The sequence below is a fragment of the Sorex araneus genome, chromosome 9 (assembly GCF_027595985.1).
Source record: "Sorex araneus isolate mSorAra2 chromosome 9, mSorAra2.pri, whole genome shotgun sequence".
NCBI classification, from domain to species: domain Eukaryota; kingdom Metazoa; phylum Chordata; class Mammalia; order Eulipotyphla; family Soricidae; genus Sorex; species Sorex araneus.
The window spans coordinates 21,476,507-21,491,647 of NC_073310.1; positions in this window are offsets into that span (position 1 = coordinate 21,476,507).

A 15,141-nucleotide genomic window follows, 5' to 3' on the forward strand; every position below is an offset into this window, starting at 1 on the left:
TGTTGATGAAAAATAACAAATATTCCTGCAAACTTTCAAGTAAACAAAGTTATTCCAGGTCATGACCAATTCCTTCACTTAAATACTGGTGTCCTAGTTCCTGGCTTCTTATTAAGTTAGGATTTACTCTATTTCTTTTTTTTGGCATACAAGCTGATCACAGGAATTACCAGGCATGCACAAGTAATGTTATTGGTGTAAAATCAATTATATTTCCTCCATATGCAGCATCACTATCAAAGTTCACTCTCATTATGAGTAAGGAATAAAACAATGTTTCATGTATTTATAACATCACTGAAAACTTTTTATATAGGATACATGTTGCTCTAAATTAATACACATTAAATATAACATATTCATATGGAATGTTTAGAAATTAATTCCAATTACTTTCTGTCATCAGTAATGTCCAGAAAATCATTGAAAATTACTTATGAAATGAATGATCATTTGCTCTGAAAAATTACAAACAATATTGTGAATTGAGGAAGTTACCATAGGACACTGATACTTTAGATTTTGGGGGTTTGGGTTTTGTTTTGTTTTGTTTTGGCGGCCACACCCAGCAATGCTTAGGGGTTGCTGCTAGCTGTGCACTCAGGAATTCCTCCTTATGTTCTGAAAGATGACAGTTGATGTTTCTTTGGATGAAGTCACAGTGGGATGTATATACTTTATCAGTATAATAACCCACCTTTGGAATTTTTAAAATTTAATTTAGAACATTTGTTTTAACATTTAAAGTTATAGGTTAGTCAGAGAGATAGTTTAGTAGGTCATGTGCATTCTTATCATGCCAGAAGTATTGGTAAATTCTCCAGGATTGCAGTTCTTTGAGCCTCGCAGATGGGACTTTCAAGCACAAAGCGGGGGTTGCCCCAAAATCCAAACAAAAACAAAGTTAGAGGTATAAAAGTTTAATTATTTTAAAAATTATTTATTTGAGTATTGAGTATAGTATTATTATGTTTTCAAAAATATGATATACTTTTTTAAAATTTATGAAAAAGGGCTGGAGCGATAACACAGAAGGTAGGGCATTTGCTTTGCACGCGGCCATCTGGGGTCAATTCCTCCATTCCTCTCAGAGAGCCCAGCAAGCTACTGAGAGTATCCCTCCCGCACTGTAGAGCATGGCAAGCTACCCATGGCGTATTCAATAAGCCAAAAACAGTACAACAAGTCTCACGGTGGAGATGTTACTGGTGCCTGCTGAAGCAACTCGATGAACAATGGGACAACAGTGCGACGACAGTGCTACAGTTACAAAAAATATTTTTGTTTGTATTTGAGCCACACCCACTAGTGGTCAGAGATCTGCACAGAGGGGTCACTCCTGGTGTCCTCAGAGACCATATGAAATGCCAGAGATTAGAGCCTGGGTTGGCCACATTCAAGGAAATGGTAGGAGACTACAGAATTGTCTAGAGGAAACCTGAAAGCCTGTGTAACATCTCCTGAGCAAGCACACTGACTCAGACAAGGACCAGGGCTTGTCTGTACCACCATTCTAGCCCCTTACGAAAATCATTGAAATGAAATTTGACCATGTAATCTTGAGACTTCTCTATCTATCCTCATGATATCTTCTCCATTTTATGAAAATCTATAAACTTGTTCTACATGGCTTTTCATATCTTTTACTACTGTTTATTTTTATCTAATATACAATTCTGTATCTTACTTGAAAATTGTTTTTAATCTAGTCTATGAGCTCTTTTTAGATATTATTTTCATTTCAGTTTTTTCAAATACACTTAGCAGGGTCACTGTGGAACTACCTGTGCTTCTTCTTTATCTGTTCAGTGAGATCAGTAAACTTGGTGTCTGGGCCCAGTGGCTGTTCCCTGTGCATTCAGAGGAGACTCTGCAGCTGCACCTTCTCTGGTCTATCAAAGTCACCTGAGCATGGACTGTAGTCTCCATAGGTGCTTCTTGCTGGGCTCTCCCACAGGGGAAAGCAAGTCTTTTTCCTGCTGACTCTGCACTGAGATTTGGACTCATTTAATTAATGGATGGAAACTTGTTTTGCATAGATAGTCCTTACTTTTACATAGGATGAAGAAGAAAAAGGGACTTGGGTAGAAATTCTCAAAGGTGGGGTCAGGGATCTTTAGCTACCAGGGACCGGGCTCCTCTCCTACTCATGTGCCTCTCATTGCACAGGTAGGGTCAGACCTTAAGAGCTAGCACCAATATACCCCACAACCTATATAATTTTTCCACCCAATTTTTAAGAAAAGTTTCCATAATGGCCAACTCAAGGAGCAAAATGGTGATGGAAGATAGCACATCCAGGGTAATTCAGGAACACATTTTCAGATCAACTCTGAAAGAATCACTCATACCCAATGTGATGGTTTAATTGGCTGAAAAGCCTGAATCAATTTTCTGGCAAATGAAATTGTTCATTTGTTCATTTTCATTTCTTCTGAATAATCACATATATTATTCACATATGTTACTCTCTGCAGGCAGAAAGGCTCTTGCCCGCACAGCTGGCTGTCTTCCCCAGGGCCCCTCGGAGGGGATGGGCTCCAGCTTCCCTCCCCACCCCGAGCAGAGCTCCCATCGGCCGAAGACCACCGAACCTAACTACAGCCATACTTGAGGCCCCTCTCCATACGTTCGGACAGGCCTCACACATGAAGGTACTGGCAGAGGAACCCAGGTGTGTGTAATCCCATCAACGGCCAACATCCAGAGAGAGACTTAAAAGCAAGCTCCCAGAAGTGATATCCTGTAGCCTACTTCTCCCTGGGAGAAACTGGCAATCTTCTGAGAGTTTCCTGCCCACATGGAACAGCCTTGCCAGCTTCCCATGGTGTATTCATATGCTAAATCCAGTAACAAGCTGGATCTCATTCCCCTGGCCCTGAAAGAGTCCCCAGTGAGACATCATTGGGAGGGCCCAGTTGAGATAGACTTCTAAGATTTCAGGGAAAGGACTAAATGAGAAGTTACAGAGTCTGCTAGAGAAATTGAAGATTAACGGGATTTCGTGATTGTGATCGTGAATCACATATATTAAAACTAACCAAAACATAAAGAACTAAATGCAGAATATCCCTCAGATTGTTTAGCAAATTTCTCGAGAGTAAAACCAATAATAAAAAATAAGGCAAGAATACACAAATGACCTTTAAAAATAAGTCTAACACATTGTTAGATATTCACAATATAATATAAGAAATAAACACAGAAACTTATAACCTATATAATTAGGGAATTATAAAGTAAAATATAAATTAGATATCACCACACAATAGAATAGAACAAGTTCAGTGCATTGACAACTATTTGAAAATGAAAAGATGGAGATATTGTAACAGCAACTAAAGTAACCAAATTATCAAGATTAACAGAATACCTAATTATAGGTAAAAATCAAAACATATGTAAGAAATTTCTATTTTCTTTGCATTTTGTCTGTAAATTTAAAATTTTTACAGAAAAAATCCTCATCAAGAACATAGAGAAAAGAATTAAAATGTATTCTTTTTTCTTCTGCCTGATTTAAATATTTGCCATATCTAATATTTGTACTGCATGCAATCTCATACTAGCCTGTAAACCTTTTTAGCCACGTGGTATCCAGGGCTTATTCCTGGCTGTGTGGCCAGGAATCATTCCTAGCAAGCCTTGAAGACAGTATGAGATACTGGGGATTGAACCCTATTCAGCCACATGCAAGGGAGGTACTCTCCCCACTAAACTATAGCTCAAACCAAGACAAAGATTTTTATTTTATTTTATTTTTTTTTTTTGCTTTTTGGGTCACACCCAGCAATGCTCAGGGGTTACTCCTGGCTTTGCACTCAGGAACTACTCCTGGCGGTGCTATGGGATGCCGGGGATCGAACCCGGGTCGGCCGCGTGCAAGGCAAACGCCCTACCCGCTGTGCTATCGCTCCGGCCCCACGACAAAGATTTTTGACAATAAACATGATGTCACCTTGATAAACACCCAAAACCAATAAAAAATACTTAAAAGTAAAATGAGTTATGAGTACAAAGAAAGAGGAAATTACATAAGTGATCATTGATAAATGGGTGCAAGGATAGGTAGACACTTAGGCAGAACTGAAAGTTTGAGGAGGATATTGAACAGAACTAAAGAAATAGTAACAAGGATTAGTAAAGACTGAGTCAGAGTGATGGTACTAAGGAGTATTCGAAGGAAATAAGTTGAATCCTGGCAATATGTTGAATGATTTCCATTAAAAAAACAAAAGCAAAAATAAGAATTTGGTTTTACATGATGAAAAAGGATCTTTTAAAAGACTAAAAAACACATAAACTAAACCACTTTGCTCTGAATAATTAAAATACACTAAACATTATCCTGAGATATCAACAGGGGGCACTGTTGCTTTTGAAGAAAACAAGGCCTGTAGCTTGCCCAGACTGAAGAAGTGCCAACAGGTGCTTCCTCCCAAGGGACTAAACCAGCTGAAAACCACCCCAGACTTAGTGTTGCCTTGAAGACACAGTATTGGGGAGGGGATTTATGCTAAGTGACTCAGATTTGCAGCAAGAACCCGCAACACAAACCCTTCCCCCTGGGTCAGAGGGACATAAAAGAGGCCCCCGAGTCCTGTGTCAGCTGTGAGGCCACGATGTCCTTGAGAGTCTGCACCATGAGCAGGACTCCTCTCCTCCTCGTCGTCCTTCTTGTCCTTACTCACTGCCCAGGTTCATGGAGATTTCAGTGACCAACTTTTGGGGAATTTCTCTGATTTCCATTTTCATTCCTGACATGCTTCTGTTTCCATTTCAGGGTCCAGTTCTCAGGCTGTGGTGACTCAGGAGCCTTCACTGACCGTGAACCCGGGAGGGACAGTCATTCTCACATGTGCTTCCAGCACTGGAGCAGTCACTGGTGGTCACTATCCATACTGGTTCCAGCAGAAGCCTGGTCAAGCTCCCAAAACAATGATTTATGAAACAAACAAAAAACACTCCTGGATTCCGGCCCGGTTCTCAGGTTCCATCCTTGGGGACAAAGCTGCCCTCACTATCTCGGGGGTCCAATCAGAGGATGAGGCTGAATACTATTGTTGGCTGTCATATAGATATGCTTGACACAGTGACAAATTTAGATGAGGTACCAGTACATAAATTAGCTGCCCTTGTTACCTTGGGTCTATGAGTAATCATGCTATACAGTTGCTATAAATCTCTATGCATTTAAAGCTTTACTCAACTCTATAATATTTGAAATATTCTTTGAATTTTCACTAATCTTTCAATTTAAAATTTTATTCTTTATCATGAGTCGTGATTTGCCAAGTTGTTCATAATACAGTTATTTCAGGTATTCAATGTTCCAACGCCAATCCCACCATCAGTGTGTTTTTCCCTCCACCAATATGTCCAACACACCACTCGAGCTTGCCCTCTTAGCAGGCACAAACAAATTTGCTTCATATTGCTTATTGTAACAAAAGGATGTGCCCTGGTGACCTAGTACAAGGAGCCAATTCCAATGCTTCCTGTGACTGATGATTACAGACATAAACTACTGACTGATGGTCAGTAGACAAGTTTACTCAGGACAAGCCATGATTATATAAAAATGAAAGAAATGCACTACGTGCAGGACAAGGGCATGTGGTAAGGGGAAGTGAAAGCAAAGATTAATGGGAAGGGAAATTAATCTTTATATGGGCTGTGTGTAGTTTCTGAAAAGGAATACGTACCCAGGTGTATAAAAATAAAAGAAAAGGAAAGGGCGCGGGCGAGGAAAGGGACGCCTCACCGCACCGAGCCAGGCACAGGGCCTAGGGCAGCAGCTGTCTCTCCTGCCACCCGAGTTCGGTAGCCTCCAGCCGCTTCCCCCACCCCGGGGAGGTTGATGGCGAAGATGTGGCAGGCGAAGGAAGGAACGGAGCCAAGATGGTTGGTCTCACTTGCAGTTTATTCCAATCTTCCCTCTATACACTCTCCTCTGGAACTCTCCCTTTGCCCCCTCATACAGCTACCTTAAATCTCCCCGTCCCCCAGCAGCCTGGGGCTTATCTAAAGGTGTGGTTACAATCCATAGGGGGTATAGTTCTATCTCTTAGGGGAATGCCTTCACTAGGACAGAATCTCTCTTTCAGCAGGAAGACCCACCCAAGGGCAGAGTCCCATGAATGTGTTTCTCTTCTCCTCAGCCAGCAAACATATAAGAATTCATAATATTAATCATTTTGTATGGACACAATAAGAGATGCATTAAAGCTTATAGAATTGCTCTCCTGGGGCCATCTCAATCTCAGACTACAGTGCTCAGGCCAGATCAGTCTTTCCTATCCCTGGCAGGGTCCCAGTCTCATAATTACTATTGGATCATGACAGCATTTGTCTATGATCAAGCTCTTAACTTATAGTTAAGAATTAGGCACTTTGGCCAGGCCCATCTCGATGCCAGGGTAGCACATAACTCACCGCTTGCCCTGGATCCTTCCCGTCCCACGTCGGGGACCCTACTTTGGGGTGCTAGGAACTGAGGGCAACTGAGGCTTAAGTGGAGAAAGCAGATGCCCAGAAGGGAATAATATTCGAGGCCAATTAAGTCTTAAGTTATAAAAACATAATATTGTCTTCTTGTGTCTATACAAAAAAGACATAGCTTTAAAGTAAATTATTCAAAAGGCATAAAGAGGAGAGAAAGGCAATGTTATAATATTCAGTGTCCTAGAAAGTTCTGACCTTACCAATTAACAGAGTTTGATTAAGGGAAGAGCAGATAAACTGATAGAATTGGTTACAGATAAACAAAGGAATGGGAGTGACTCGGGAGCACTTTGATGGGTGTGACTGATAAACCTAAGCTCCTAGTGGCAAGGGAGAAAGGACAAACCAATGATATCCAACACCCAGGGTCTCTAAGTTTTCTAAACAGGAACAAAGCTTTTACTCCCTTCGAGGATTCATACAACAAATGAATCCCACATACCCAAGCCCAGCCAATGATAAACTATTCATCTTTAATTAATCTTTAATATTCTCCAGGAAACATTAGGTCCCTGACTTCAGTCTGTTGCCATTGTTTGGACTCAGTATCCAAGCTTTTGCCTCTCGGATTCCCTGGAGCATTCTCACAGGTTGCCCAGTCCAGATGTCTCAGGAGCTAAGCCAGCAGGAACTCCAACATGAAGGGAGATGGAATGATCAAAACTTAGATCAATAAAATCAAATTTTCATAACTATTATGTCTCGCAATTGATTACTAAAGTTATAGTCTGAAAATTTACTGGGTTGACTGATGCTAACTGAATCTACTGTATTATTTGGTTTGCTCATTGGGATTGGTGGACTTCTGTGTGACTTTTCATCAGATTTTCTGTGGTCCTACTGGGCTGACAGTACTACAAAATTTGGAGGTATCTGTGGCTAAGAGCTCCAGGAGCTATGGAGCTGGAATGATTTGTGTCTTCATAAGTTTCAGTTGTGGGGCTGGGCAAGTTCCATGCCAGAGAGGGTCTCATGTTTCTGGGGGCTCCTGTGCCTTCATGCAGAAAGGAGAATCTGCCAGTCCTCCTTCCAAGAAGGCCCTGATGATTCAGATTCTTCTTTTTTTTTCATTCCATTCAAAATTACTTATGGAGCTGGGTTGTTTCTATGCCAGGGGCTGACGGTTGTGATGGGGGCTGCTGTACCTTATGGCAGAAAGAGGAATCTCCCACCCTATTACAAGAAGGCCCCTAAGTTTTCAGTCCATAGACCAGTCCCACCTGGGAAGTTTCAGTTTCTTGTCATTCTTTTCCTGAGATTACATTTTTTCCACCATTTGTAGCACATTTCTGTGTTTTCTCATTTTGTTTAAAACTACTGATAAGTTTTATGTGCAGTGGGGAGGAGAAAGACAGTCACTTTCTCCCCTTCTCCCTCTGCCACCCGGGACCCAGGGTTATTGGGTTTCTGTCTCTCCTTGCAGAAAAGAATTTCAGAAGTAGACAAGCAGTGAAGTAAAGCAGATTATATTTGGAGGTTTTGAAGGGAACAGGGGAGAGAAAGTGGAGAGAGCACCAAGTAATGTGCTCAAGAGAGAAACCAGGCTTCTCCAAGGGCAGAGGGAGCCTCTACACACATCCCAGTACTGGACATGAAAATATGAAAGCACACATCTCAAGAGGAAAGATGCTGGCAACACATGTGCTCGGGCAACACATGTGCTCAGGTAACACATGTGCCTGGCCACGTGGGCAAAGCAGCACATGGGTTTGGGCAGCATATCTGAGCCCCTCCTTTGTTTAAGGTGGCTTTTACAGGGTTTCTCCAACTTGCCCCCCATGTGGGCCTTCACCTAGGTCAAAGTCCATTGTTAAGGAGGTTGTCAAATGGGGTAGATTTGGGAGTGATGATGGACTTCTTTGAAATTCCTTTCTGGCCTTTTATTCCTGATGGAGCTTCTGTCAGAGGGGTGTCAGCCTCCTCAGGGTCCATTGCTGGAGCCAGGTGAGGGTCTTATCAGGTCTTAGTTCCTGTTTTCTTCAAGGTTGGTCTTTGCAACTTGAGAGCTATTACTTCCCAGGAAATTTACTGCCATCAACTGGGGAGGAGAGCTTCCCTATCTGCCTATATCAGTATTATGTGTCGAGTTGGATTACTGTATTTTCTTGACTTGCTTTTTAGACTTTATGTGGAATTTGTAAACTGAAGGGTTAGACTAAGGATATTTACTCATAATGTTGAGTTTGCCTTATATATGGACACTCCTGAACATGTCTTGATTAGAGGTGTATTGTTAATGCAAGGATGAAATCAAAGGAGTAGAGAGGTCTCTGTTGGAGAGTAGCATAAATTCTGAGCTGAGGGATGAGAGTGAGCTCTGCAGCCTCCCTCTCCTTAGGCAGCTCTATGGTCCCTGCTTTCCCTGCACTTCAGGTTATCAGTAATCACTCATCTTTGGTCTGGTCCTTATCTGAAGTTTCTGTTGCCAGATCTTTTAGAGGGTTATAACAGGAAGAGATTGAGGAGATACACATGTAAGATTGTCAGCAACAGACTCAAAAGCAATCACAGTGAAGATATTCTCTGCAAAATCTAGAAAAAAATACTGAATGAAGTCTATAGAGATTGTATTTTTGTGGGTTTTTCAGGGAGGAAAAGGCATCACAGCCAGCTGTGGGTTATTCCTGGCTCTTCACTCAAAATTACTCTTGGCAGTTCTCTGGGGATCAGTTGTGATGCTGAAGATGAAATTCAGTTTGGGGACATCTAAGGTATCCCCCCGACCCACTGTACTATTACTCCATCCCTTATCACGTTTTTTTGTGTTTAGAAGTTGCATTTAATTTTTTATTCTAGATCAGTGTTTGTAACCGTTTTATATCCTTTAACTAGCACCTCTGCTGCAAACAGATCTATGACCTATCAGAACTGTCCATTTATTACCAAGGTAGTAAAGGGATGGATTAAACCTTTCTATACCTGTGGACAGGCTCATTGAATGGTTGTTAAAGAATGCTGTTCTAGACTTTGAAGAACAGGAATCACTGTGGATGAACATAGTCTCAGTAATGAGTGTGGGCATGATACAATACGTGATTTGCCTAACAAAAGACATGATGCAAAGATGCGCTTTTCTTTTGAGTAGGCCACAGTAGAGCTTGTTCAGTTCCCACAAAATTCTAAATTTATCTCCATCAGCTTAAACTCCACCTACCTCCAGTGGGGATCACAGGATAAATTGTAAGTCACCATCCTGGATAAGCTCCATGCTAACATACACATAGATGGATCCTAAGGCTATAGGTATCTCCTAAAGCAGGGATTTGTGTAATTGTCCCTTTTAGTATTGACTCACTGGCTATTTTCTGGTGGTTTGTTTTCCACCATTGTTGGCGAATATCTGTTTCCACTCTAGTGCTGAACTATGGAGCCTGCTCTCTGGTGTCTCTTTTCTCTATAGATATACACCTGACTGTGATTCGAGATGCAACTTACCTCCTTGCAAATCAAGGTAGCCTGGAGAGACATCAATAATATATTTACGCTTACTGTGACCTGTTTCAAAGTCTTCCACAGTCTTTCACTATGGGCCCTTGCTCCTCCAACAATTGGGTCACTTTTCAGATCTGAAATTTCATTTCATTAATAAATCCATTGAGATATTGGAGAAAACATGTAGCATATTTACTCGTCTACTATTTTTCTGCTGAAGGCTTCATGATCCATTGTTTTCATTACATTTTGACTATAAACATAAGCAATGGGTTGAGACAAACAGTTGTGAGATCATTCTTTCCCCGTTGGATAGATTGCAATGGCATATATTGAGGATATTTCAGCTAGCCTTTTGACCTTTTCTCTAAACAGACTGGGTGACTATGTCCAGCTGCCTTCTTATCTCCTTCTTATCTACTGCTTTAGTGACACTCACAGCCACTCTATGTTTAATGCCATAAAGTAAAGCAACTCAGAAGCTTAAAGCAAAATATTTTCAGTTCATATATGCTTGAAACAATATTTTTAATGTTGGAGATATACTTCTTCATCTCTGACAACTGATGAATAACACAGGAGAATCTGGTGTCCTGCACAGGAGGACCTATGACAATTTTCTTACCTAAGAGCATATGGTATGAAAAAACACGGGCTCATTTATGACCACTAAATAAAAAAGGAAGCTGAAAGAGTCCAAGTGGAGCATCAAGATTTGCCCAAGGTCCTGAGGAAACCATAAAAGGGTGATATGTCATACTTCTAAGGAGAAATATTGTGGACTGACAGCAGGGAGAAGATGGTATCGTACAACCACGAAGTCCTGTACTGGTGTGTTTGCGTCTTTCTATAGGGGTACATTCCAGACCTGAAGTGTCTAGGGATAAACATAAATGATAGCAGCCACGTGAAACTGCCTGATGGTCTCTGCTGAGATCTCAAAAGTCAAAGATTCAGCTGCATGGATGCCAACACAGGCAAATTGAAGTGATAGTCTGTGAGGTCCACCAAGCCAAGCAACCCTACCCAGTATAGTGTTTCTGTCTCTTCTTCAAATAGAAGTAAACTAACTAACTTCTCGGGGTTGCAGCAGCCCATTCTTGGGCACTGAAAGTGGGGATAGGATGCTCAAACGAAGAACATAGAGGACACAATAGATAGGAGTACCCATCTATCAATGCTTTGCTTTAAGAACAGAAAACTAAACACAATTCAGATGTAAATTCTAAACAGAATTAGACTGGAGAAGCATTCATAAGTGACATAACTAATTACACATATGGCAAAGTATCTATATTATTCTACAGGTTTGGGGAGAACAATTAACACAGAATAATAATGATGTTTAGATCCTCTGCTCAAAAGGGCTAAGAAAAGTAGGTAACAAGAAGGGAGGAGTGCTGATTCATGAAGACTCCTTCTTCTCAAAACTCCTCTATACAGTTCCTTCCTGGGAAATCATGAATCTAAAGTTAGCTACTTTGGGACCTAACAACTCCAGATCTGAGAAAAAAGTCTAAGCTAGAAAAAAGACAAGCAATAGTGAACACTACAGGGGGCACTAGAGGGGGCAGTGTGCCATGCCCTCAGAGCAAGATCTGCAATGAAATGCAGCCCCAGACCTTGGAGCCCTCTTCTGTATGGCACTGACTTGGAACAACTCAGAAATTCTCTCATGGTCACACTGCTGAGTGACCCTCAGAAGCTTATTTGCATGACAGCCCCACCTCCACAGGGGAAAGCTGGTATAAGAAGAGCTTGGAGGCTGGTCCTGAGCTGAGCGGGTCTGACAAAGCACAGCCTTGGGTTGTCTACACCATGGCCTGGGCTCCTCTCCTGCTCACATTTCTGGCTCACTGCACAGGTCAGGGAACTCTCTGGGTTGGTGGGGGATAAAGGCAAAGGATACTTTGCTTCTTTATATCATCTCATCTTAAGTCCTTGTTCTCACATCTGTTTTCAGGGATCACCTCTCAGAATGTGGTGATTCAAGAATCGTCACTGTCCACGAATCTTGGGGCCACAGTTACACTCACCTGTGGCTCCAGCACTGGGGCTGTTACAAGCAATAATGCTGCTGGCTGGATTCAACAGCAACCTGGCCAGAAACCATGGGGTCTAATGAGCAGTACCAATAGGCATCCAGATGTCCCTGCCCGATTCTCTGGCTCTCTGCTTGGAGGCAAGGCAGTCCTCACCATCACTGGAACCAAGGAAGAGGACGAGGCTGAGTATTTCTGTGTTCTGTGGTTCAGCAACCATTTCCACAGTGACAGATGGAAGTGGGGAAGTGAGACATAAACCCCAACTAGGTTTAATTTTTTAGTACTAAGTGCAACTGGTCCTTTCATGAAGTCAGCTAGTTCAAAGTCTTTTTAATAGTGTTGATGAAAAAATAAAAACAACTATTTCTGGAAACTCCAAAGGAAACAAAATTAGTCCAGGACTTGATAAACTCCTTTACTTATAATACTGATTTCCAAAGACCTGGCTTGACATTCTAGGACTTACTCTATTTCTTTTTTGGTATATAGGCTAAACACAGGGTCTAGGAATTTTTCCAGGCATGGAGAATTAATGCTCTCAAATGCATTTCCTCCAACAGTAACATCAATAGCAATGTCCAATCTCGCTAAGAGTAAGGAGGAAAACAATCTATTTATGTATTTATGGTATCCATTTTATTAGAAAGCACTTTTTATAAGTATATGGATTGCTATAAAATACATATAATACATATATTATATATAAATATGTAATAACTAGAATTGTATTTAAATTACACCTTCTAGTCATTAATTCCAGAAATGAATTTTAATGTTTTTGAAATAAACTGGAGCATTCGTGATACTTAATAAGTAAAATGAGGTAGAAACAGAAAAGGAAACAATGGGAGGGTATTGAGAATAGTGGGTTGCTTTTATGTTTTAATTCCTAAAATTTTTCAATCAGTTTGTGAGTATAGATGTCTCTCCTGAAGCACTGAATTTATTTCTTTTGATCATTATTCAAGTTGAATGCTGTCCATATGATATTCCATGTTTAGATTCTGGAGCATCTTGAATATTTCCATATGGCTTAACAATTTTTCTTTCCCAGTGTATAAGGATCCAGTTAGTTCACCTTCTCACCAACAGTAGGTATCTTCTGATTTTGTACACTAACTTAAATAAAACACAGAAAAAGCACGTCATATCTTACTCATGTCTATCCCTTTGAAAAGTTGTATATATGTATAAACACTCCTCAATAAAACTAAGAATTGAGCTCTCATAAGACCTACCAATTTTATTCCTGGAAGTGTACCCCATCACTTCTAGCTCATCATTCCCCTGATTTGACCATGAAATTTCTATCTGTAACATTGCATATAGGATCTACTTTCAGGCTGACATGATTCATGAAGGAAATTTTATGAAGTGGTAGTCACTCTTACCTGAGGTCGGTGTGCTGGATCTGTCACCACCAGTGACTACATACAATGCATTCAGTAGAGGCTCAAGCATGTACCCCAAGATCTGACCTCACCCTTATAGATTATTGTGTCCTTGAATGACCTCTGGCTCCCTCCCTGGACAAAAGACTGCTCTGCCCATCACAGGAACCTGCTCTAATGATGAGGTATTATACTCCTACACTTTCTGATTCACAACAACATATCTGAGTAGGAAAGCTAGCACAATCCTCCTGATTCAGATAAGTGCTCTAATCTGAGTGATTTCCTCTGCTTAGTGCAGAGGTTGCTTCTCAGCATGAGGCCTCACAGCAGGCAATGATTCTCAGTTATTTTGGTTATAGATTTTTATTTTCAAGGATATATTTACTAAATAAGAACTACATAACTACATCTTATTCCATCTCTGCCTGTGAGTCGCAATTACAGTTCTCTAGAAGAAATGATTACATTTTTGGACATATAAACATCCAAGATAGAGTGGAGAGGAAACAGTGGGACTGAAGAGATAGCACAGTGGGCAGGACATTGGCCTTGCAAGTGGCTGACCCTGGTTTGATCCCTGGAACTCCATATAATCCCTGAGCCTACCTGGAGTAAGTCTTGAGCACCACCACTGCTGCCATGTGAGCCACCCCTAAAAATCCCCCCCGCAAAGAAGAGGAAACAGAGCAGCTGAAAAGACTAATTACTAGCAAAGAAATAAGTGTTATTCAAAATGTTAGCTTTGCCTCCTATCTCTCTGACTCCTCCATATTAATTTTAACAGCATTTGGTCTATGTCTCAAAAATCTGCCATGGAAATTTTAATTGGAACTGCATTGAATCTGTATAATGCTCTGTGTACGAATATTATTATAGCAATACCAATCCTTCAATCCATTTACAGGGGATGTGGTTCCATGTTCTTCTTTAATCTTTAATTTCTTTTAACAGTTTCCTATAGTTTTATTTATAGTAGTAGTTCACTTCCTTTGTTCAGCTAATTCTCTTTTTATTATTTTTTAAATTTTTAAAAATTTATTCTTTTATTGAATCACCATGTGGAAAGAAAGTTACAAAGCTTTCAGGTTTAAGTCTCAGTTATACAATGCTTGAACACCCATCCCTTCACCAGTGCACATATTCCACCACCAAGAATCACAGTAGAATGTTCAGCTAATTCTTGACTATTTGATTTTTTGATGAACAATTATGAATGAAATATTACGTTCTATTTTATTGTTCATATACAGAAATGCCACAAATTTCTGTGTGTTGATGTTTTAGCCTGTCACTTTTCCATACAACTTTTTTGTTTCTAAGAGGTTTTTGTTGTGGGGGTGAAGGGGATTGGGTTGGAGTGTCTCTAGTGTTTTCATATAGAGTATTTTCCTGTCTGCAGATCGTTAAAGTCTGACTTCTTTTTCAATCTGTATCCTCTTAATAGCTCCTTCTTGTCTAATTTCTGTGGCGAGGGCTTCCAATACTAAATGGTGAGAACAGCAACCTTGTCTTGCCCCTCATCTTAGCGAGAAGACTTTTAGTTTTTCTCCATTGAGTATGATGTTATCTATAGTTTTGTGCTACGTGAGAATTGAGGAAGTTTCTTTCTATCCCCATTTTAGTAAGAGATTTTTGGTTATGAATATGTGTAGAATCTTCTCAAATGTTCTCTCGGTGTCTCTAAGTATTATATGATTTTTATTTTAGGGCATTTGCCTTGCATGTGGCCGACCCAGGTTTGTTTCCTCCATCCCTCTCTGACAGCC